The sequence below is a fragment of the Notothenia rossii genome (assembly GCF_949606895.1).
Source record: "Notothenia rossii genome assembly, chromosome: 4".
Classification (NCBI taxonomy): Eukaryota; Metazoa; Chordata; class Actinopteri; order Perciformes; family Nototheniidae; genus Notothenia; species Notothenia rossii.
The window spans coordinates 13,488,001-13,510,130 of NC_136902.1; the positions used below are offsets into that span (position 1 = coordinate 13,488,001).

The 22,130-nt window shown below is 39.7% G+C and overlaps 1 protein-coding gene and 1 long non-coding RNA gene across 3 annotated transcripts in view; both read right to left on the reverse strand.

Moving 5' to 3' along the window:
- Window positions 1-22,130, reverse strand: part of LOC307035045 (metabotropic glutamate receptor 4-like) — a 197,070-nt gene that overhangs the window by 67,073 nt on the left and 107,867 nt on the right. The gene's annotated exons all lie outside the window — the stretch shown is intronic.
- Window positions 6,449-7,847, reverse strand: LOC307035072. The gene is made up of 2 exons (XR_013807001.1): window positions 7,027-7,847; window positions 6,449-6,900 (listed from the first exon to the last, which is right to left on the reverse strand). It is a non-coding gene; the product is annotated as an uncharacterized lncRNA (long non-coding RNA).

Sequence of the window (22,130 nt, forward strand, 5' to 3'; positions counted from 1 at the left end):
GCATTGGCTACAGACAAACAGTGCCATTTCTCCCACTAGTTCAAGCCATCATACTGTATGTATGTATTGAATGTGTGTGTGTATACAGGGGTGCCGTTTACCAACAGGCAAGGCAGGCAAGTGCTTGGACCAGAAGGGGGCCCCCAAATAAGGTAGATCAATCCAATTCAATCCAACTTTATTCATATAGCACTTTAAAACCTCCAGACCAAAGTGCTGTACAGAGAGATACATTCAATATAAAATCACACAGCTCAGCTCACAAAACATAAAATTAATTAATTAATTTAAAATAAAAGATACAAACACAAAACAAACCAGAATAAATGTAGCAATTTAAAAATATATGTTTTTTTTTTTTTAAAACATCAAAAAAGATTAAGAAGGTCCACAGCAACGACAACATGAAACACCCTTTAATTTACTGCAACGACATGTCGGGAAACCCCCTCAAGGGGGCCCCATGCATAGCGCGCCGAAACTGCTTCTTAATTTCAGTTTCGTTGCTCCGCTCCCCGGGGGGGGGGGGGGACTTTACTAGATCAGTACCATTGACCTTGTATACAATTCACAAGTGGACCTTTAAAAAAAAGTTTGAGTAGCCCTGGCCTAGCCCATCCAGTCAGGCCAAGATTAGAAGAAAAAAATCAATCACACCAGCCAATCTTAGTGACAGCATTATTATATATTCATAAATGTACACTAAAAATAATGTGTTACAGCTCGAGGACTCCCTCTTCTCACTCAGCTCTTGGCACGTTTGTTGTTTGGTTCCATGGCAGTCATGTTTACAGGGTACGGGGAATGGCAGATGTTCCTATGTGCTGTATATTAAATAAAGGGACTTTGATGAATCTTCTGCCAAATAGAACTATGTCTAATCAGTAGAGATGTGTTAGGGAACCATGACCTTCAAACACGAAAGAAGTCATTTAAAAATGCAAAAGCGTTTTTGATTTCCTGTTCACTCTATTTGGTAGATTGCTTCTCAATTGCCTTTATCACTTCTAAACTCGTTCTTGTCTTCGCTGTTGTGTAAGTAGGAAACGAGTTATTTATTATTGTTGACAATCTTAATATTACATAAGAAAAGCACTTTAATGGAAATGCGTACAGTGGTTTATTTATGTGCTTCGGTTATTTAAAACAAAAGTGAAACAACAGCTCACATGTCCCCTTGAAAAAGTTTGTAAAACTACTATAAGACAGTTTTTTTAAATGAAGTTGGTTGTTTCCCATTTATAGTGATGTTTTTTTCAGTTTGTTGTTTTAATTTATATCTTCACTGTCACTTCTTCCCCCTTGCAGTTATACATCGAGTTACAGCTAATGAGCCTCAGAGGTAGATTTCAAAGTGCAGATAGTTATGACACTTGAATTTAAATGTTAAATATAATACACTTATATAAAGCTTTTCAGGCTGCCGTCCATTAAACTGCCAACCATGCAATTAATAACGCAATCCACCCATTTCACAGTCTACATTTAGTGGATAACTACGTTTCTAGATTCAGTTCATTTGTTGACATTTGCATGTTGGAGCTTCAGGTTCAGGTTCAGGTTATTTTTTTGTACCAGTAGGCCTATAGATTCTGAAAAAAAAAGCCAAGGGTTCCATCCTGACACTAAAAACAAACACAAACAACAGAAACATCTCTAATAAAGGAATAGTAAAAGTACAAGTGTACCCTGCTCAACCAAATCTCAAAATATTTAAAAAACATTTTAAGAAGGAAAACACTAGTACAAACATGGACATTCAAAATGCACAATTAAATAAATAAATAAAAATAGGCATCTGTGTGACGCTCCTATGATGTGTTAATTTGTGCAATAGCTGCTGGGATAAAACTGTTTTGATACCGCTTCATTCTACTCCTTGAAACAAGTAACCTCCGGCCCGAAGGAAGAAGCTTAAATTCTGAGTGCAGAGGGTGGGAGTCATCGTCTAATATGGAGCTGGATAACCGCTTTAACCGCCTGAGGTACAAGTTTAGCTGTGGCTCACCAATCAGCCTGCTGGACCACTTTATGATCTGAGTCAGAGAGTTTCTGCTCTTTAAAGTCAGGTTACCAAACCATGACATTAGTGAAAAAGAAAGAATTGACTCGATAAAAGCACGATAAAACCTGATCATCATGGTTTTGTCAATGTTAAAATAGGACAGTTTCCTAAGACAGTACAAACGCTGGTGCCCCCTTTTGCACACAGCTTCACAGTTTGGATCAGAGCTCAATTTTGAGTCAATAATTGTCCCGACATATTTGTATGATTGCACAAATTCTACTTTCTGATTCTGGATTGTTAAGACTTCATGTATGTGGGGATGTCTTCTAAAATCAATGATCATGTGATTGGTTTTGCTTATGTTCAGTTGTAGATAGGACTCCTCACACCACCTGACAAAGTCGTCAATGACAGGGCCGTGGCTGGTCTCATTGTCCTGGAGCCTACTAACAATTACAGAGTCATCTGCACACTTTAAAATTGTCCTATTTTCCCACCTACTTTGACACATATTAGTGTAAAGTATAAATAATAATGGCGAAAGGACACATCCTTGTGGGGAGCCAGTGGAGGAGCTGACTTGATCAGATAGGGTCCCATTCACCCTCACTCTTTAGCCGCGTTCACACCAGAGTACTTTTCCCACAATAGTTCACCAGAACTATGATATATTTGCGTTCACACCAAAAAGCCCCAGGAACTAAATTAGTTCATGAGAACCTTTTTACCCCCTTTTCAGTCCCTGCTAGAGAGCAGGTACTTTCGTGGGAGAATAAGGTTCCTATGTCTGATTGGCTGGGCGGATTGCAAACCACGCCCCGTAAAACTCCCCAAAAGTTTTGTGAAGCCGCCATTTTATTATCCTCGCATTGCATTATTAGCATTAGCATTTAGCCCAGCGCAGAAACGCAGAGAGACTAACTTATTGCAACACAAAATAAAACATGGGAGCGGTGGAGATGAGGATGTGTCGGCGTTCTGGCGATTTACTCGGAAGGCTTCAGTAGAAGCTGCTGGGAGTCCCAGCAGCTTCTACTGAAATTGAATAAGGTGACGGTGGCATCCTCCACTTCTCTGTGTGGCCTGTAAGCAAACTGCATGGGATCGAGTGCATGCTCAGTCTTCCTTAAGATTTCTGCTCTGACTAGTTTTTCCAATGTCTTCATTAGAATTTATGTAAGTGCAAATGGTCTAAAATCATTAAGAGTTTTGGGGCCTCTGGATTTGGGAACAGGGACTGCCACAGCATCCTTCCAAACCTTTGGCACATGCTGTGACATATTCAAAATGTAGTGGAACACAGGGCTAAGTTATTTTGCGCAAAGTTTAAGTAGACGAATGCAGCTGTTGTCAGGTCCATGACTCTTATTTATTTTTACTAAACGGAAAGCCTTTTCCACTTCCCTCTGATCTATGTTAAAATGCTTATTGTCTTCAAGTTTAAGCTTCAGTTCAGATATATTATTACTCAAATGAAATGTGTCAAATCGAGAAAAAAATGTGTTAGTGCATTTGCAAACTCAACATCTGAATTAAAGCCATCCAGAGTCACATGGCAGCTATTCTTTGTTTCCCGGAGGCCTGTTATGGTTTTCATGCTACTTCAGACTGAGCCAAGGTTGTTTGCAGCGATATTGTTTTGTAGTTCAGATTTAAAATGCTGTTTAGCTTTCAGAATTTCTATTTGAAGTTCCCTATTAGCATTATGCAGATCAGAGGCACTTCCCTGTTTAAAAGCTTGTTTCTTTTTCTGAATGCTGGACTTAACCGCCTTGGTCACCCATGGTTTGTTATTAGGGTATATTTTGACTTGCTTACACGGAATAATCATGTCTTTACAAAAGGCTGTATATGAGCATGTTGCAGCAGTGTCACTGACACCGAACATCCCCAGGCCAAGACCTGGTTTACAAGATGTGCTTTTGAAAGCTTTGGATGTAATATGTACAAACCGGTCTACACCAGTTATTTTATGGATATTCAATTGTACCTTTTCACACACACACATGCACACACACACATGCACACACGCTCTAAACGCAGAGCATCACAGTAGCCAGCAGCCTTTTCTGTGTTGTTACTGTTTGCATAAATCTTAGCATCTCTGGGAAGAGAGAAATCAACCAGGCTAGATAATATTTATTTTCCATTCTTGCAGGGATCGCCTGTTCCATTTCATTTTCAACCTTTTGTCACAACGGGAGCTCATTTTTCATGCTTATCCTTTGCAAAAACAAAACAAAAAATATTGCATCTGAATTAAATATTTGATGTGCCCTGGCACTCATTGGTTCTCCCCCTTTCTGAAGGCAACTCCACACTGCTCCTACACAGCTCTGTATTCTATTTGTTAGGCTGTGGCATTCATTCATTTGGGCACTGGCAACTGTGATTAATTATCTCATTACAAATTGAATTATTACTTGCGTTAAACATGCAAATTATCCCCGCTAAAGGTTGAAATGTCGTGAGATTTTAACTAAATCACATTTGTGATTAATGGATCAGTGCATAAACAATGATGCACTTATTTACTGCTAAATTTGAATAAAGTTGTAAAATTGCGGTTCTTGCTCCAGTCTGACTGATTATACTGAATTAGCCTAAGCATTAAAAAACAGGAAACAAGTTGAATGTGTGAAAAAAAGCACTGAAACTTTTCAGAAATGGACAATTGCATTACCAAATCTCAAGTGACAGTTTTATTAAGTATCACAGAGCTATGAAGAGAATCACAACAGATTAGGAAACTTGAAATATAATTGAATGTCTGATTGTGTTTGAAGTCAACACAATGGATATCTTCACTGGTGCCCTCCTCTTCCTCCGCTCCCCAGGCAACACACATTTTATGCTGCATTGATTCAAGAGACATGAATGAAGGGAAAAAGGGAAATTCTCCACATAGCCTTGGGATATGAAAGGATTTAATATTTCTGGGATTCGGAACAAGTCCTGCACGCTTTGTCAGATTCATACTTTATTCATCCATCTAGTCTAATCTTAAAAGTGTCTTAAAAATCATGAGGGCAGCGGTCCCCAACGCATCTACAGTGTATTTGGACGGCCGTTGTTCCTGCAGACAAACCATAAATTCTTGAAGAATTTTGGATGAAATGTATTACAATGCTTCACACCAATGAGCACTGCCAGTTGTGCTTGATGGAGCCACACCAGGCGCTACCATGGGTCGTACCAATGACGCTGCAGAAGTGATTTTTTTCCCCCCACCCCTCTAGGAATATTCACCAATTCTTTGTATAAATGCATGCCTGATTCATTCCACTGTGTCACTGATTTATGACCTAAAAGAAATCCAGACCATGCCACGTTATTAAAGTTTTTGTATGTGTGGCTGCAGTTGGCTGGCAGTAGCCGTTCAGCAGCGGGAACAAAAACATGTTGACAGGCTGCAGAGTTAACGGTGAAACTGGTGATAACACAGAGAGAAGATTGAGCTAATTAAAAATAATGAGCTTGCATCACATCACATTTTCCTCAGCATACACCCATAATATGATAGGAAATATCATAAATAGAAATAAATAAATGTGTCTTCAATTTATTGTAGTTCAAATGTGGCTTACTTAACCAGTTCCATTACCTCCTGCATAATAAGCGTGAAATGTATTCTGGGTTATTGTATTTCTGTGATGGAAATGTTGCAAGAGATATGTTTTGTAATGGACTGCATAAAAAAAAGTATAATTGTTATCAGTAAGTTGTTGCCCTGAGAGCCAGTTTTCCAATTTTGTGGACGATTCATTGAAGAAGAAGTTTTTACTGACACAAAATACAAAAACACTATTTGTTTATTCAGTTTTTGGTTAGAGGCAAGCATTAGGCTGGCAGTTTTGTATTTCAAAATAATATTTTCGTCTCAAGCTGGAGGCGTTGGTTAGTTTTGGGGTAGCAGTTGTATTGCGTATTATATTATTAGTATGTGGCCGAGTCCTCACACTGACGGAAAAATACTGAGGCAATAGCAACGGATCATCAGTCAATAAACTAAAATAGAAACATAAAAAAATATCCTGCTGGAAGAGCATTGAACTGCATGTCTCATGATGGTCAATCAAAAGGTTCAGGCTCCGTTGGACTTTGGTCCAGCCTGAAATATCTGTACAACTAATGGATGGATCTTGTACAGATATTAATAAAGTTCCATCACCAGCAGGTTGACTTGTGTGGCTTCCAGTGAAAAGTCCTCACAACTGTTGGCTGAGCTATTCACTTCAGGTATTGATAGTGTCAAGTGTTATTGATGCCTTACATTATCACTTTACAGTACATGTGGCCCAGATGGATTGACACAGAATGCTGCTTGTAGTTTGAGGTGATGAATCCTTGATGTTTGAATGAAATATAACAACAAATAATGGTTGGATTGCTATGAAATGATGAGGTGAATTCAGTGTGAGAAAAAGTTTTTAGAGAGTACTTGTCCATGGACAAGTGAGTTTGGCAATTTACTTGTCCGAATACATTTTTCACTTGTCCAGAATGGACAAAAATTGGGGCCACTGGAATCTTCTTCTTCGCCATCGTATTTTACATTTTCACACATAGGGTTGGGTATCGTTTGGATTCGAACGATTCCGGTTCTGCTTTTCGATTCTGGTTATTTTCGGTTCTTTGAGAGGGTAAAAATAAGTCCCATGATAAAGTGGGAGAAAAATATATTTATGAAAACATTAAGTCAAATCTGTATTCCTATTTACAAATCACTTCATACTGTTTAATTTCTTATGGTTATTGAATACAATTATATAAAAATAATCTCTTCATTATTTAGTTAGTTCTAAGTGGTGCAGTTTGAGAATGTACAATTGGCCCAGTCTCCTCTGATGTTACACTGCAACCTGCCTGATACCTGCCTATGTAGAAAAGCGCTAGGCCTTAAATATAATGATAATAGGCTAATAATAATAGCTTATAATAATAAGTAATAATTAATTATTAGGCTACTTATTAGTAGCCTAATAATAAGGCCTAGCGCTTTTCTACAACTCAAAGACGCTTGCACGCTTACACATGTCCTTACGCATGTGTATTACATGCTGCAGCTGCCCAGCTGCTCACTGTTTGTAAAAGTAAATAAATAGTATTTTCATTTCAATAATGTACTTTCTATACCCTGCTTCATAAACAATACTGACATCCCTGTGCTCCTCCGAGTCTGGGGGTCCGGGGATGTGAGGACAGCGCGAGGACACAGGGAGGCTGCTTCACTTCATAAAGGAAATGGCGGTCAATATTAACAACACAGGAGCTAAAACGCTTAATAACCTTCATTACGTATTAGAGAAAGAACATAAGAAAGTTTGAAAAAGATGAGGCTGTTAAACGGGCAGCGGATCCGCTGTGTGTAGAAAGAGAGAGAGACGCTGAGCTGCACCATGCAGCGAACAGCTGATCCGGAGAATAGAGAGAGAGAGAGCTGTGGTCCGCGGGGCTCGGCCTCGCCTCCTGTCCCCACAACTCTTATTAATCCCGGTACCGGACAATTGTTATTTGTTCCTACTCGGAACAGAGTTTTGCTTCCCAACCCTGCCACTGTGCTACACTTCCAGCGCTGCCCCGCCCCGCCCTAACTGTACAGAAAGCGGCGAGATGCATTCCCTTAGGAATCGACAAGCAGAACCGAAACTAACATTTCTAAACAAACAATGGCGGACACTGACAATTTGCGAATGAGTTCTGCCTTCTGTAAACTGAATTTATCAATAAATCAGGGCGAAAAACGTCACTTGTCCGCCGGACAAGTCAATTGAAATATCTACTTGTCCGATATTGTAAATAACACGTCCCGGACGGTGGGACGTGTACTTTTTCGCACACTGGAATTATAATGACTTTGGTGATCCTCTTTCATCTAGTGCTCATGTGTTATAGTTTATCATGTTCTACATTTTATATATTCTACAATGTCTTATTTATTTTAATATTAAAGTCCATGAAATGTCCAAAATAAACGTTATTCTGTGTTAATAAATCGCTTCATCACTTTCCACTGTTTCATTTGACATATCAACATCAATGATTCTTTCCATAAATACCCCCCAAATAACATGAAATGTGTGCCACTTTCCCGTGTTATTCCGCTCCGGTAGCAAAAAGCTTGCCAGCCATTAACCCAGCTGTGTGACGTCACACGTGGCAAACACCAGCCTCGTCTGGATTGGTTGTTTTGTATCCTTCCGCTATTTTCGCTCAACATATGTGTAACCGGACCTCGCTAAACTTTTTTTATCTAACAATTCATGATGGTGAAGCGATGTGTAGTTCAGTTTTGTGGTAATTCAAGCCTGTCAGGTCACATTGTACACGAATTTCCGAAAAATAATATTGTAAATGACGTACTTTGTAAATTATTTACATCATGTGAAACCATTTTAACCAGTTCAGCTGCAGGATTTATGTCAAATTACAGATTTGGCCATTGAAATCCCCGATAGCGGCCTCCCGGTTCAGGGTAAGTCTTCCGTATCTCGGTTACAGCACATGCAGGCAGCGGGACTCTGATTTTTGGGCTGAGTACACCCCAGCACCAACGTACAAACTGTCGATAAGCTGTATATCGATACTTCCTAATGAAAAAAGAGTACAGATTATAAATATATTTGGAGAAAAATAAAATGTTCTGTAGTACTATTATGTAGCAATGGTTACAAATTGGCTTATAACATGATATTTTTATTTTACTTGTAAAAAATAAATATGAGGTTGTACATGACTGCTTGACAGAATCATAGACTTCTTATATATTTCCTCACATGTGTAGTTGTTTCTTTTCCCAAGCATACATTGAACTTGCATACACAGAAAAAATAAAAGCCAAGCTGTTTATGACTGCTTGAAAGAGTTTAATGGTATCTTTAAAAGTGTACCATATCTGTAGCGACTAAAAGTATTATATGAAAGCAAAGCTGCAATAGGCAGTTGGGTCAATCAATATTTACTTACTGGTGTAGTGGGCCATCAACTGCTCTGTGTTGTTGTTTGTATTGAAGATACGCTATTTTCAGTGTCCAAACACTGAGACAGCCTTCTCTAAAGCCTGGGTGGCTAATAATGCACCTTGGTTTCTCGTCGGTGTCTTCTATCTGGTCAGTAGGGTGCAAACTGTCTATTTGTTCCATCACCTGCCAGATCTCTCTGCAGCATACACATTCATCTGCAGTGGGCATGCTTTCACAGCATTGACATGTAACCCTGAATATTGTACATAACATAAAAAAAAATATATATATCTGCCGGACGTGTGAGGAACAGATGACAAATTAAGATCGACATTTAGTGCAGGTCAAATTAAATAAAACAGAATTTACCATTCAGTATTGCCGACTCGAGTCTCGCCGGCTGCGGAATCCGCTTCTCTTTCACAAGTTTCTGCCTCGTTGTTCGATTGCCGGGCAGGAGGCTCGTACTGATAAGGCAAGATGCCTTGAAGTGAAAGGCTAGCTGGTTCCCTCTCTACTTCTGTAACTGAATCCAGATAACCCACCGAATCTGAGCTTGAATGATCGCTATCGCTGTCTGAAGTTGTCGCGTTGCTTGCCATTTTGACTGATTTGATCAAATGGCAATATTTGCCACGTGTGACGTCACCGGTCGTTCGGGAGTGATCGGGGGCGTACTCGGCAAACTTCGGAACCAACATCGTTTTTTAACGTATATGTCATTTAATTATGACCAAACTTTAAAAAAAAAAAAATGTATTCTGGTGATATCTAAACTACATCTTAAAAAACACCTGTGTTAGATGCATTACATGGCCTTTAACCTATCTTACGATTCCATGAAATATATTCTGCATAGGTCCACTTCTTATTAAAGCAACAGATAGAGCAAACTCCTTTTTTAAATAGGGAGTAATGTAGTGGGAGCACTGGAGTGACGGTCTAATGGTCAGCTCTCAGGTCATGGAGGGCACCTTAGCAGAATTTTGCTCAGGACCCCGGAATAGTCAGGACCGGCCCAACATCTTTTCCCTATTGCTTCCTCCTATCTCTCACCTCTAGATATTCTGCATACAAAATGAAGTGGGGCAGAGAAAAAGGCAGATAAGAGTGCAAAAGTCTGTGTTAACTTTGCACGAACGATGAAGTGTCAATTAATCATAAGTATGCCTCTAAGGAGCCTCTAAAAATACTTTTTATTTAATATATGTTAAAGGTCCCATGTCATGCTTTTCTGGTTATTACCCGTCCCCTTGTGTGTTATGTAGCTTTTTATGCATGTCAACGGTCTGCAGAGTCACAAACCCTCTAGCGAGTAAAACTCTAACACAGAAAAGACCTGTCTATGCTGCCCCAGAATGCCTCGTTGGAGATTTGTCTTTTTCTTCCTGGGTACAGTGACATATTGGGTATAGTGACGTTACGTGCGCGGAGCCGTTACGTTTGGACCAATCCGCGGACTTCCTCACACACACACACACTCAATCTTTTCTCAGCTGCAGCTCCGCGGATTTCTCAGCCTGAGACGGCGGGACAAGGGGAGGCTGCGGGTGTGTGTGTTCGCTCGGGCTTGGTTCGGGCTGGGTCTCGCTGTCTCGCAGACCCCAAGCAGCAGCCAGGAAACAACACCAGTAATCCAGCTCACACTTTCCGCTCCTCGCGGCAGAGAGCCCCTCAACGTCCCGCCAACACGGCACCCAGACCCCAAGCAGCATTCTCATCTGTTTGTCATTGCTGGTGTCATTTTCTGCTTGCTAACAAATGCCATTGTAACACATAAACACACATCAGAGAACAGTGGGCTCATAGGGAGGGGGGGGCAGGAGCTACAACAAGACGTTTAGGACAGAGTGAATACACATACTATACAGAGATGCTGTTTGAGAAACCAATGTGAGTCTGGAAAATTGAACAATGTAAATATATTTTAGTAGACCTCAACAATGGAATTATGATCAGTTGAAATGGCCATGACATGGGACCTTTAAGGTAAGTTGCCATTAACCCAGCGGGCTGTGGTTGTTAAAGGCAACTCCCAGGTTCTTTAAGCCCTTCAACCTTGAACATGTATGTGTTTTAAAAGTATGTAAAAACTTCTCAAGAGTCATTCTCCTTGAAGTATATTCAGCTATATTTAAGAATTTTAAAATATCCCTTGTATACCTAAATAATATCTAATATAGATGTTACATCCTTAGATTAGTCCACATTACATAATGCACTTTTTTATTATTCTATATTCTGTGAACCAAAACTGGAATTAACACAAACTTTGGGACTTTTCTGATTGATCCTCTATGAGCCATATTTTAAACTGAACAGGAAGTCAGCATGGTATCTTTTCGTTGTTCTTGTTTTTTTGCCTTTGACTTTCACCATCATAACAATTGCTCAAAAATACCTGGCTCTCTAAGGTGGTGTTTAACATGTCTGCAAATTATGTATTTTCCTTTCCTTATTTTCTTTGCACATGGGATACCGTATGATGCTACAGTACAGATACAGTATCTGAATTTAGATTTTCCATCTTACCTTCTCCTACCTCATTATTTAAGCAAAAACTACGTAAATAATAAACTCCTGTGTCTTCCAAGCCTGACTAATGACCAGAAAGTGTATTCCTTCAAATATTTATGATGTATAAGACAGCATATTCTAGTCATTAGTTTTTCCAAAAACGCTTTGATCAGCCATTTTTTCACCTTCATATCTGAGTAAACAATTTCCACAGGGTGAGAACGATCTGGGGGGGATATAAGGCTCATTTCAGAGGCAGGACCAAAGACAAATTGAGGTCAGAGAGAGCACGGGCTGGTTGTTTAGTGGGCAAAGACAAACCGAGAAGCCAAGCAAAATTGAATCCAGGGTGTAATGTGAAGACTCGTCCCAAGTGAACAAGTTAAACAAGCGTTGTTGTTGATGGGAAGAGCAGAAATAAAACCAGGCAGCTCAAGCCCGTCGAAATAAAACAGTATCAGCAGGGAAATGTAACCCCCAGCAGAAAGCCTTTAAAAAACAACATGATTTGACTTAATTATTCCCACAAGACGAGAACTAACGTTTAAAACAACATTAGCATTAGGCTTTTCTATCATTTCCTGTCTAAATGTGAAACTAAAACCACTTACAACATATTTCTACCTGCAGGATTAGGCGAGTATGACGGATGAGGTGAGGCAGTGCACTATATTTTCTGTGTTGATCTCATGAAAGATTAATGTACAACACATGCCTTATGCTGCAACTTTTAAACCTGCAAGGGAACAAACAACATGGTTTTAATCTAATTTAGTTCCTGTAAATATGAGAACACATACTCCAGGCTCCTTCCTGCTCCTTAAACCATTATATTAATTGTGTTTGCTTTGCACTGCAGTAACTTTAAACCATTATGCATTCTGGGAGTTTGATGCTGGTTCTTTGCTCGGTGCATCGGTTAAGTGTTTCTCAACATTAATGGTCGCTTTTTTTAATTATGAATGAATCCCCATGGGAATTGTGCCATGTTGAAGTGCAGAAAAATGTAAAGAATATTCTATAACACATAGGTTTGAACAAGCTCTCTGATTGGTCAATAGGCGTGTTTGATTACACGATCAAACAACGATCAAATAGAACGTGCCTAATCACAAAGTATCCAGTGGCCTACACACGCCACTAGCCTACCGAAACTACTTCCATGAGCCTACATCGTGTGGTTTCCATAGCGACGTTTAGCGACACACAGCCGTTACACTGTTATACATTGTCTCTCGTTGGAAATCGGTAGCTACAAAATGTCAGATTTTAAAGTTAATTTTGATTTGTTGTGGGGCCTCAATATTGATGAAAGGTTGGACATGGACACAGACCACAAAACCAACGAAAGATTTGCGGCTGTTTCAACTGACGAGTTGAGTGCGTTGGAAAAAAGTCACAACGAAAAGAGTACATTGGCGTCAACTACCTGGGCTGTCAAATGTCTCAAAGTGTTCTTAAAAACCCAGGAGAAAATGGTTGATTTCAGAACAGTGTCCAAACCGTTACCATGGGAACTACTTTCTAGGAACTAATTTCTGACGGAGATTAACTCAAGCAGAAAGCGTAGGTTTGGGAGCAAATTAGCCCACATTATGAAATGATTGGTACTCCAGTACAGGCGTACGGACCTCGGCGCAAGCGCTTCGGTCCTGCCGCAGTACTGTCGTACCAATAATGACGTTCAAGAACGGCCTCTCGTGTATGATTGCTTAATTCAACACCTTGATAAAACATTCTTAAAGAATGAGTAGGATTTTTCCTTGCATGACCTTATGATCATTACGTAAATGTTAAGGAAGGAAACCAGACTCAGCGCAAATCTTTTTAACAATAGAGTGGCTATTATATATTTATGATGCTACAGCTTTTCCCTCTCCCCCTGTCTACATATAAAACAGCTCCTTTGTGAGGTTCTCAAAAGGATTCCTTCAGAAATGACCTAACAGAGAGAGACAGGAACACTCGTTTGATTTAAGGGCTTCCCCAGCACCATTTATTGCTTTAAATGTCAGTATGGAGTGTTATAAGAATTGTATTGAAATAAATCAATAAGGTACCTGAAGTTTAGATCAGGTGTCATGGCAGGATATTATTTTCACCATCTTTTTTTACATTTTTGTGTCAAGGATTCATTATCTGGCATCAGCCCTTTTGACACTTTTTGTTGACATTCATTACAACAGAACACAGCAGGTTTTATTGAATGTCCCCTTGCTCAAATGACCAACTATCTAATCAAAAGCAATTTTTTAGAAAAAGAGAAACAGACTTTCTGTATCTGAGAACATGACCAAGGCTAATTTTGAATTGAAAAGCACATACAAAGTGTTAGAAATGGTTAACTCTCCGCACTTCATATTGCTCTAGTGTTCCCTTGACTTACAATACATAATTGAACATTTGAATTACAGTAACTTTTAGGCTTGCTAGAAATTATAGAGCATTTACGTCCTTTCCACTAAATTGCAGAGGAACTCATTTCAAGATAAAACTAAGTGGGGTTCTTTTGCCTGTATTAAAAATTATATTTATAGTAATGCTCTGCACAACTGAAACTCTGAAAAATTTGATAATTTTACAATTAAGACAGCGGACTGTAAAGAGTCAGTCTCTGTGGTGAGCTAAAAATATAATTTTGAAAAAAGAACATTAGAAATATTCAATCATTCAACATTGTACACAAACCCTTTCTTGATTGTTAACCTCCTTACTCATGTGCAGAATGATCAATATTGAACAAATCAACAATCAGCTTCTGACAAAGAACCATTGACTAGTAGCTGATGTTTTATGACCAATCAATGCAATTATTTGGTTCCCCATAAATAGATTTAGATTTCACTGTCTACGAAATATGTGTTCACTCCTTTTCTCAGGATAAATGCACTCTTGTTTATTGACAATTTCAGTGTTCAAGTGGATTACATCTCAGTCTCAGGTAGCCAGCATTTTGTGTTCTTCACTTCTGTAACATGCAAATCACAACAAATGATACATCTTCTGCACATGTACTATTCACCCCTCCAGGGCTTTCCAATTCGGGAAAAACTCCTTAGCTCAGCGAAAAAAAAAGCTGAGATATGGCTGTAAATAAGAAAGTGATGCAGAAACAGGGAGGAGGGATGAGGGCTGATGGGCAAAAAAACCCTCATCCTTACAAGACAGTTCATTAAACACCTCTCACAGCCACCGCGGCACTGGGCTTGGAATGAAAAGCGCGATATAAGCTCATGCAGGTCAGGGGGTCAACCTACTACCAGTCTGCTGATAAATGCTGAGACAGGAGCGGGGGGGGGGGGGGAAGAGCCGCACAAGAAGCAAACCGAGGTAATCAGAGTCACAGACTGCATTACATTTATCTAGAGACACCAATGGAAAACATTTGGTGCTCCACCTTGTTCTGTCGCTCACATCTTATCCTTGCATGTTTGAACTACAGAAACAGAATGAGGAATAATATTAAATATAATCCAAAATGTTGGCTAATATTAAGCAGATTGTCTTCCTTATGAGCTAATGCATCGCACTGTGCTATGACACTGAGAAAAGTTGGTTTGTCCTATTTACCAAAGCATTCAAACATAATGTCCTATCACTGTGAAAACTGCCATTTAACTTTGAAACAAAAACACAAAAGCAAAATAAAGACGTATGATCTGAATTAAAGGCTTCCTAGCGGTTGTCCTGACATTGTAATTGAATTACTTCTCTCTAATGAGAATTCACACAGCTATAATTTCCAGAGAAGCAAATGCAGCAGTATAGATAAGCAGCCTGCAAGTTTTGATGGACTTTTTGTGGGGCATACCACTGACAGAGAGGCAAATTAATGACCTCCCTGGAGAGCGGTGCTGGTGTATGGGGAGGCTTATAAATAGAACAGTGGTATGATGGAAAGTCTGTGATATCTGCGTGTGACTACCACTGATTGTAGACGACCCACTAAGTGAGACTGGTAACGTGCTGTTTCTAAGAGTTGGTCGCATTTAAAAAAAAAAACTATCAAATTGATTTCCTTTCTTAGGATGGTGGACACATTCACTGAACCAACAAATCTAGCTTTATTGACAAGCTAAATCTGAGCATATTTTCTTTGTAAGTTCAATTTTGCTGAACTTTCTAGTTTTTGTGCAATTGACCTATAAGTCAGTGCTGCAGCAAAGCCATACAGTCCAATACTGAGGAAGATATTCTAGATTGATATTAATGATAAACCTTTTTTCTTTTCTTTTTTAAGGGCTAGGGTTCTTTTATATAAACAGTGTCTGACGAAAGTTGTAAGAGGAGGAGTTGATTGAATAAATACGTCTTTCGAATAAACCCAAGCTAGCTGCCCTGCCAATTGATTGAAACAAATCTATATCATAGTAAATGATGTACAATCCAATAAGAAAGTGAGCTACATAGAAATAGAGCTTGTTTCTGACTCGCACCAGCACGTCCCAGATGACTAGCGTGTTCACACTTAGCCACCAGCTACAACAATTAACCATCTAGCCCAAAGAGAAGTGGCCATGTCATTAAACTTCTAAAAACCAATTATTTCGCCAATACTTGCACATTTATTTTGGTCCACCACTCTCTCGTGTGAGCGGGGCTTTAGGCTGGTGGATTGTTTCATGTCTATCGGATCTGGTTTAAGTGGAAACTGTATCTTATGATGTGTAGATTCATCAAACACTATTGCACACAGTGTTGGGTGATAAGATAATATACAGTATATTATAATCAATGTTTTAGAGCCATGCCAAACATCACAAACAGGAACACTTCTCACTACATTTCCAAAAATGTAAAATAATCCAAACCCATAGAGTTTTAGCCTAGTCTAAGGCCCTATTCTTGTGATGAATCAATATTCTAGAGACTAGAGGATGGAGACAAGGGGACTGGCAGTTAATAGGAAAGGGAAATGAGCGTCTCCTTAAGTACCTCTGCACCCTGTGTGCACAACAGGACTAAAGTGGTCCCAAAAGAAAAGTTATCACATCAACTTTTCTGTGCTTTCTTTGGCGGTTCACAGCTCAAGAGCTTTTCCTGGTATCCTTCAGGCCTCGTTAACATGTGTAGCCTCAGTAACTCAAAGTTCTGCTTTCATTAAACTAAGTTACTCAAATAGTTTCATTCACTACTTTCTGTTGCGTTTCAAGCAAGTCTAGAATTACATTTGGAGTTCAACATGAAGAAACAAGTCGGGGACCAGGCTTTGTCAGCAGTAAGAGGAGCTTTTAAACTTTCTAACTTCACCTTTTGTTCAATAAGCGGGGTTTGTACCTCAGTATCCAACTAAAGCGATTTGTACGTTTCTTGCCATCGATCTACAGCTCACAAGTCCTGCTCACTGAGGACAGTGTGGTGTCTGTATTTACAGTAGGAAAGCTAGAGGAGAAACAACTAATGACATCCTTTTCCACTTAGATTAAATTGTGTTCTGTGTGATATTTACTTAACTAATATTGACCTAGTTCAAAGTTGGCATGAAGCTCTCTGAAGTCATTAAACATGACCTTTTCCTCAAACCAAGATCAATCACCTCAAAGTCACCTTCTCAATACTTCAAGTGAATCGTGCATCCATCCAAGAGGAGCCTTTGCAGCAGTGTAAGAGTCATTTAGGTAATGCATTTAATTGTTCTGCTTTAATTAATGGATGTTACACAAATAATAGGTTCATATCTGATCAGTGTGAAAAAGGAAACAATGGACAGATAGTCCTCTTGCAGTGCTGTGATCTCTGTCAATGATTATCTGTATTTCAAAGCATTTTCTCAGATAGAAGAGGGCAGCGTAAAACAGAGCACGCACATAAAAAGGATTACAAAACCAACTGATCTGCTGCGCATTGTTTACTTTAATGACATGGTTAAAGATACAGATGTTCCCATGGTGTGTTGGACCCACACTAAATAACCACTACAATAAATGATGTGGAAGTAGACGTCTGTCATCTATCATTTCCAAAGCAGGGTTATCAACTGAGAATGTTTTCAGGAAAGCCAAGGCAGTCATTGTATTGGGATTACTTTTGCATTTGACACATTTCCATCAGCAAACAGAAAATCTGCTTGAGAAATCACAACCTCTAATCCTGCCAGTCTTTTATAACTCATTGATCCTTAATGGAAGAGACCTTTGTGTGAACCTTTCCCTCTCTTATTCATTCCACACAACTACACTTCAGCTAGTCATGTCCCCTTGATATGGTAATTGACTATTGGTAAACATTATTTATCATACAGCTGCATTTAGGAAATTGCAATTTTAGCAAATCCTTCTTTAAAAAGAAAAAAATGCAGTTTTCATTGTTTGGCTCTGTTGGCAGAGAAACACAACCACTGAGCTCAACCCGCAGTTAAAAGGGCCCACTGCATCCATAAGGACGAGGACAATAAAGACTGTCTTTATTTCCGTCCCTCTGATGGAAATAACAACCTTTTTACGGCTCAGTTCCCTCATGAAATAACGGTCTGTATAGGCTGATATCCAGGTAGCTTATAGCTTTCCTTGGTGGCCTGATAAACCGGATTCATTAGCATCTGAATATTCTTATTTCACATGGCTTACGGATGTATGTAGACGCATTGCAGGGGTTAACACTCGTATAATGTACATGGATTAAAAGTATGGCAGTGCATTGAAAGAAAAGCTGAATATACTGAATACATATGTTCTAGTTAGAGCCTAATAGTATGTCACTACAAATCAAATTCAAACCAAAAAAGATATTGTTGACTCTTCAAAGTTCAGCTTTATGGTTACACAACTGTACCACAGCCTGATGTCTGGTTCATACTTGTTCAATGCTGGCCAAGTTGTTAGACATTAATAGCGGTATTCAGTTATTGTTCAAACACTTAATCCACAAAGGAGCCAATTGAGTGTATTTCTTTGATTAAAGCAATGGTCCCCCAAACTTGTTATGCAAGTTAGACAAGGACAACATAGTTCCATACGTCCCTTTATGCACCACACAACGTACATGCCTGAATCATTACCTATCCTTGTTGAATATCGCATACTACACTAGATATGCTTTTTCGTCAACTATGTTGCATTTGTGGGATTGAACACATCACTTGCAGTTTCACCAATATGCTCTTTCTGCCAGGTGTGTAATGGTACTTCAGCTCTGTTGAATCTGTTTTAAACATATCTTTCTTGATCATCATTCAAAACATTTTAATTTCCCAAATTGGAATGCATTCAGACGGGGCGTCGGAAATATCTAAAAAAAGGGGACTCTGGAAATGTTTGGAATCCACTCATGCTGGATATGTTCTAAAACAGGGTAAAAAGTACTGGTTAAGAAAACACACAATTTATTGTAGTACTATCTTTGTACCGGGCTATTAAATCGCCTTTCCTTCAGACCAGTTCACATGCATCCCACAGGATCTGATGGATTGAGGGCCATTGACCTACACTTACCCTTTGTCCAGCTAATGGGCCTTCATTATACATCTCCCTGGATCCCTGGACGTGTTTTCACACATGCCTTCAGACAGCCACAGTCAAAGCCAGTCACGTTCCGGCGGCTTCGCCAGCCAAACAGGGGACACAGTGGCTCAATTATACCTCTGTGTACGTCTCACCATGTGTACTACACAACAACCCCATTGTTTAGAGATAGCAATCTCTATGCACCGCCTAGTTGTCAGCATTTTCCAAACACGCCTACAGAGAGTGTTGAAAATACCCTCAGTGCGAGTAGTGTCTTACAAATGGAGGGGCCCGTTAATCAATAAACTGCCATGGTTCAGTTTTCCCCAGAGACGTAATGTATGCTTCGTGCTGATGCGCTCAAAGTGTTGCACGTATAGCAGATATCGACAGCAGCAACCTGTCTGGGTCTCCTCCGCCAGCATCTGATACCTTCTTTGTCTACGTAGTTATCTCAGACTCTGATAAACAATATGTTCAGTGCATGCTCTGTAACATTAAACGTGTCTTCATTTTGTGTGCAAACTACATTTTCATAGTCTTATTAAATGTGAGCCTGGGCCAGTAAGATAAATACCTAATACTTTTATCAAACATAATCAATAAGGTGGTTTCCTAGTGCACTTTTTTTTAATATTTGACCACTCTGTCTTTGTTTATGGAGTGATAAAGCGGGTAGCGAGGGAATTATAGAAAACTGGATAGAGAGAAAACCTCCGTGTTCAGAGAGCTCCAAATACGGCCACAAAGAGCAGTAACAAGTTTGATTACATTTATGTTTTATTGAGTTCGGAGCTCCCTTAAGGTAGCTTGGAGAAAATGAGATTTCCCCTCCCAAAATATGACCATGCTTCCCTCTTCCAAACCATCCATCAAGGTCCTACACAATTTACAATTTAGTCAATGTTCCCATCAGGCCTTACCTTCTCTCCCACTCATTACCTTGTTCTGACCAAAGTAAGCCTCCAAAATGGACTGTACTTGTATACCAAGACAGAATGATCATCACATTCCTTGAAATGTTGTGTAATCCTTAAAGCAAGCTCATACTGTGTGATACCAACTCTGCATGTGTTCTTCAACAATGCAGAACAAACTGCTCTTTAATTATTTGCATGGCAACATACATTTCAGTTGTAACGAGAGGCTGAATGCACTTTGAGCTCAGCAGAAAAGCCGGCTGCTGTGATGCAGTAATACATTACATTCTTCACTGTGCAGCAGCAATGTGTCACAGCTTGAATCTTCTCCCTACAAAATGGCAAAAACAAAATACCACACGCCACTCACACTGGGTGTTATCTATCATTAAAATGAGGTACAACCTGCCGAAATAAATATGAGTGAAGGAAACTAAGACCTTTGAGTGCATATGGTGTTTATATTATCCCTGTATTTGTGCTATTACTCTGCCTTTTGAACTGGGATGTGAAGAGTGCAACTCCAAGACCAAAGGAAAACATATATTGCATTTGATTGCATCAGGTAGTACGTATGTGCTCTCAATCTGTCAACCTTGTTGTAGACATCCATCTTTCATCGCATGGCTGCACATTCGAGGACAATTGACTACAGCTGTGCAGAGTGAAAGGACTCATCACCTTTTTGTCAGTTATTATGATAAATCACATTGTATTGAACTTTGTACATGTCTGTTAACTCCCTTGAGTACCTATACATGGATGTCAAGACACACTCATGTTCCTGTTTTGTACACGGGAGGCTGTGGCGCAGTGGGTTGGTGTGTTGGTGTTCAGATCAGGGGGGCACAGGTTCAAACCCCACTGCAGTCAGCATGTCGTTGTGTCCCTGGGCAAGACACTTCACCCCAAATTGCTCCTGTGGGGATTGGCCACAGTATTGAGTAATTCGCTTTGGATAAAAGCGTCTAACAAGTAACATGTATTGTATTGTACACAAATCAGCATCATTGCAGCGCAACAGGATTCATTGTATTGTTGCAAACTATTAAGCCAACATAATGATTATTTGATTGTATCTCAAGGTTGAATTAAAGGAGGGGTAGGTAAGTTTGAGAAACCGGCTCGAGATACACTTTTTGTTATGTTCCATGGAATGCTCTTAACATCCCGATAGCAATGAATATCTTAAAATCCATAACAAAATGTCATCTGTGGAAGCCGTAGTACTGTAAAAAGCACGACCAATCATTTTAGCCGGCCCGGCTAAAATAACTGGATGGCCTACCTGCCTGTCAGCCTTCCATCTGTGCACAAACTTATCTCGTGCCCTCATTGGTCATGTGCGCGTTCGTGTGTGTTGGAGGAGGGGCTCTGTAAGGAAGTGGCAGATTTTCCGGCTGTGTATTTTCAAATTCTAGCGATCTCGAGCTTGTTTCTCCAAAATGACCTACCCCACCTTTAAGTTAACAATCTGTATTTAATATTTAGACACAAAGTTGTTTCCATTTCAATGGCTAATAGGATTTAATTATTTTGGGACTTAATAGATTATAACATAGTGGGAAAAGACTAAGGCTAGGAGGAACTTCTTGAAACCAAATGTTGCCTTTGAGATTGTCACTCTCACTTAACTCACAGCATTTGTGCCCATGCTGCAAAAGCAAACATATTTTGTGTGCACATGTGATGTTTGTGCATACTACCAAGAGCGGTATGAAGTCTGCAAGACCACCTCAAATCAAAGGAGAAGTAAAAAGAAAAAAAAGAAGTCTCTCAAGAGAGTGTCTCATACATGTGGCACATTGGGTTTGTATCTGTAGGCTGGCGTCTCTCCTCATTCATGTTGCCCAACTAAAGTCTGTTCTCTCTGGCCTGATACGTCTCTCTGCACCCATAAAGCCAGATGCTGTTGGTTAAAAAACACATCAGTCTGGGTGATGGTCTTCTGTTCTGTGTACATGTGTGTTCCAAGATTTCTTCACATGGATCAAAAGAAGTCCAATGAAAAAAACAGCTCTTGCATAAATTAGTAATCAATATCGAGCCTTACAGCATTGGTGTCGGTAAAAACCTGACACATCAGACTTGGGTTCAATACGAGGGTAAGGATTATGTAGCGGCTCTTTGAAAAACTACATTTTCCTCTTAGACGTCACATATGGAATGAATGCTTAATGTTATCTCTCCTTGACGCATCTTTCCTCCACTGTTGAGAGGTGAGTTTCTTGTAGTGTTCAGTGCAGCTCCTCCACCTCCCTACAGCACCGCAGCTCTGATG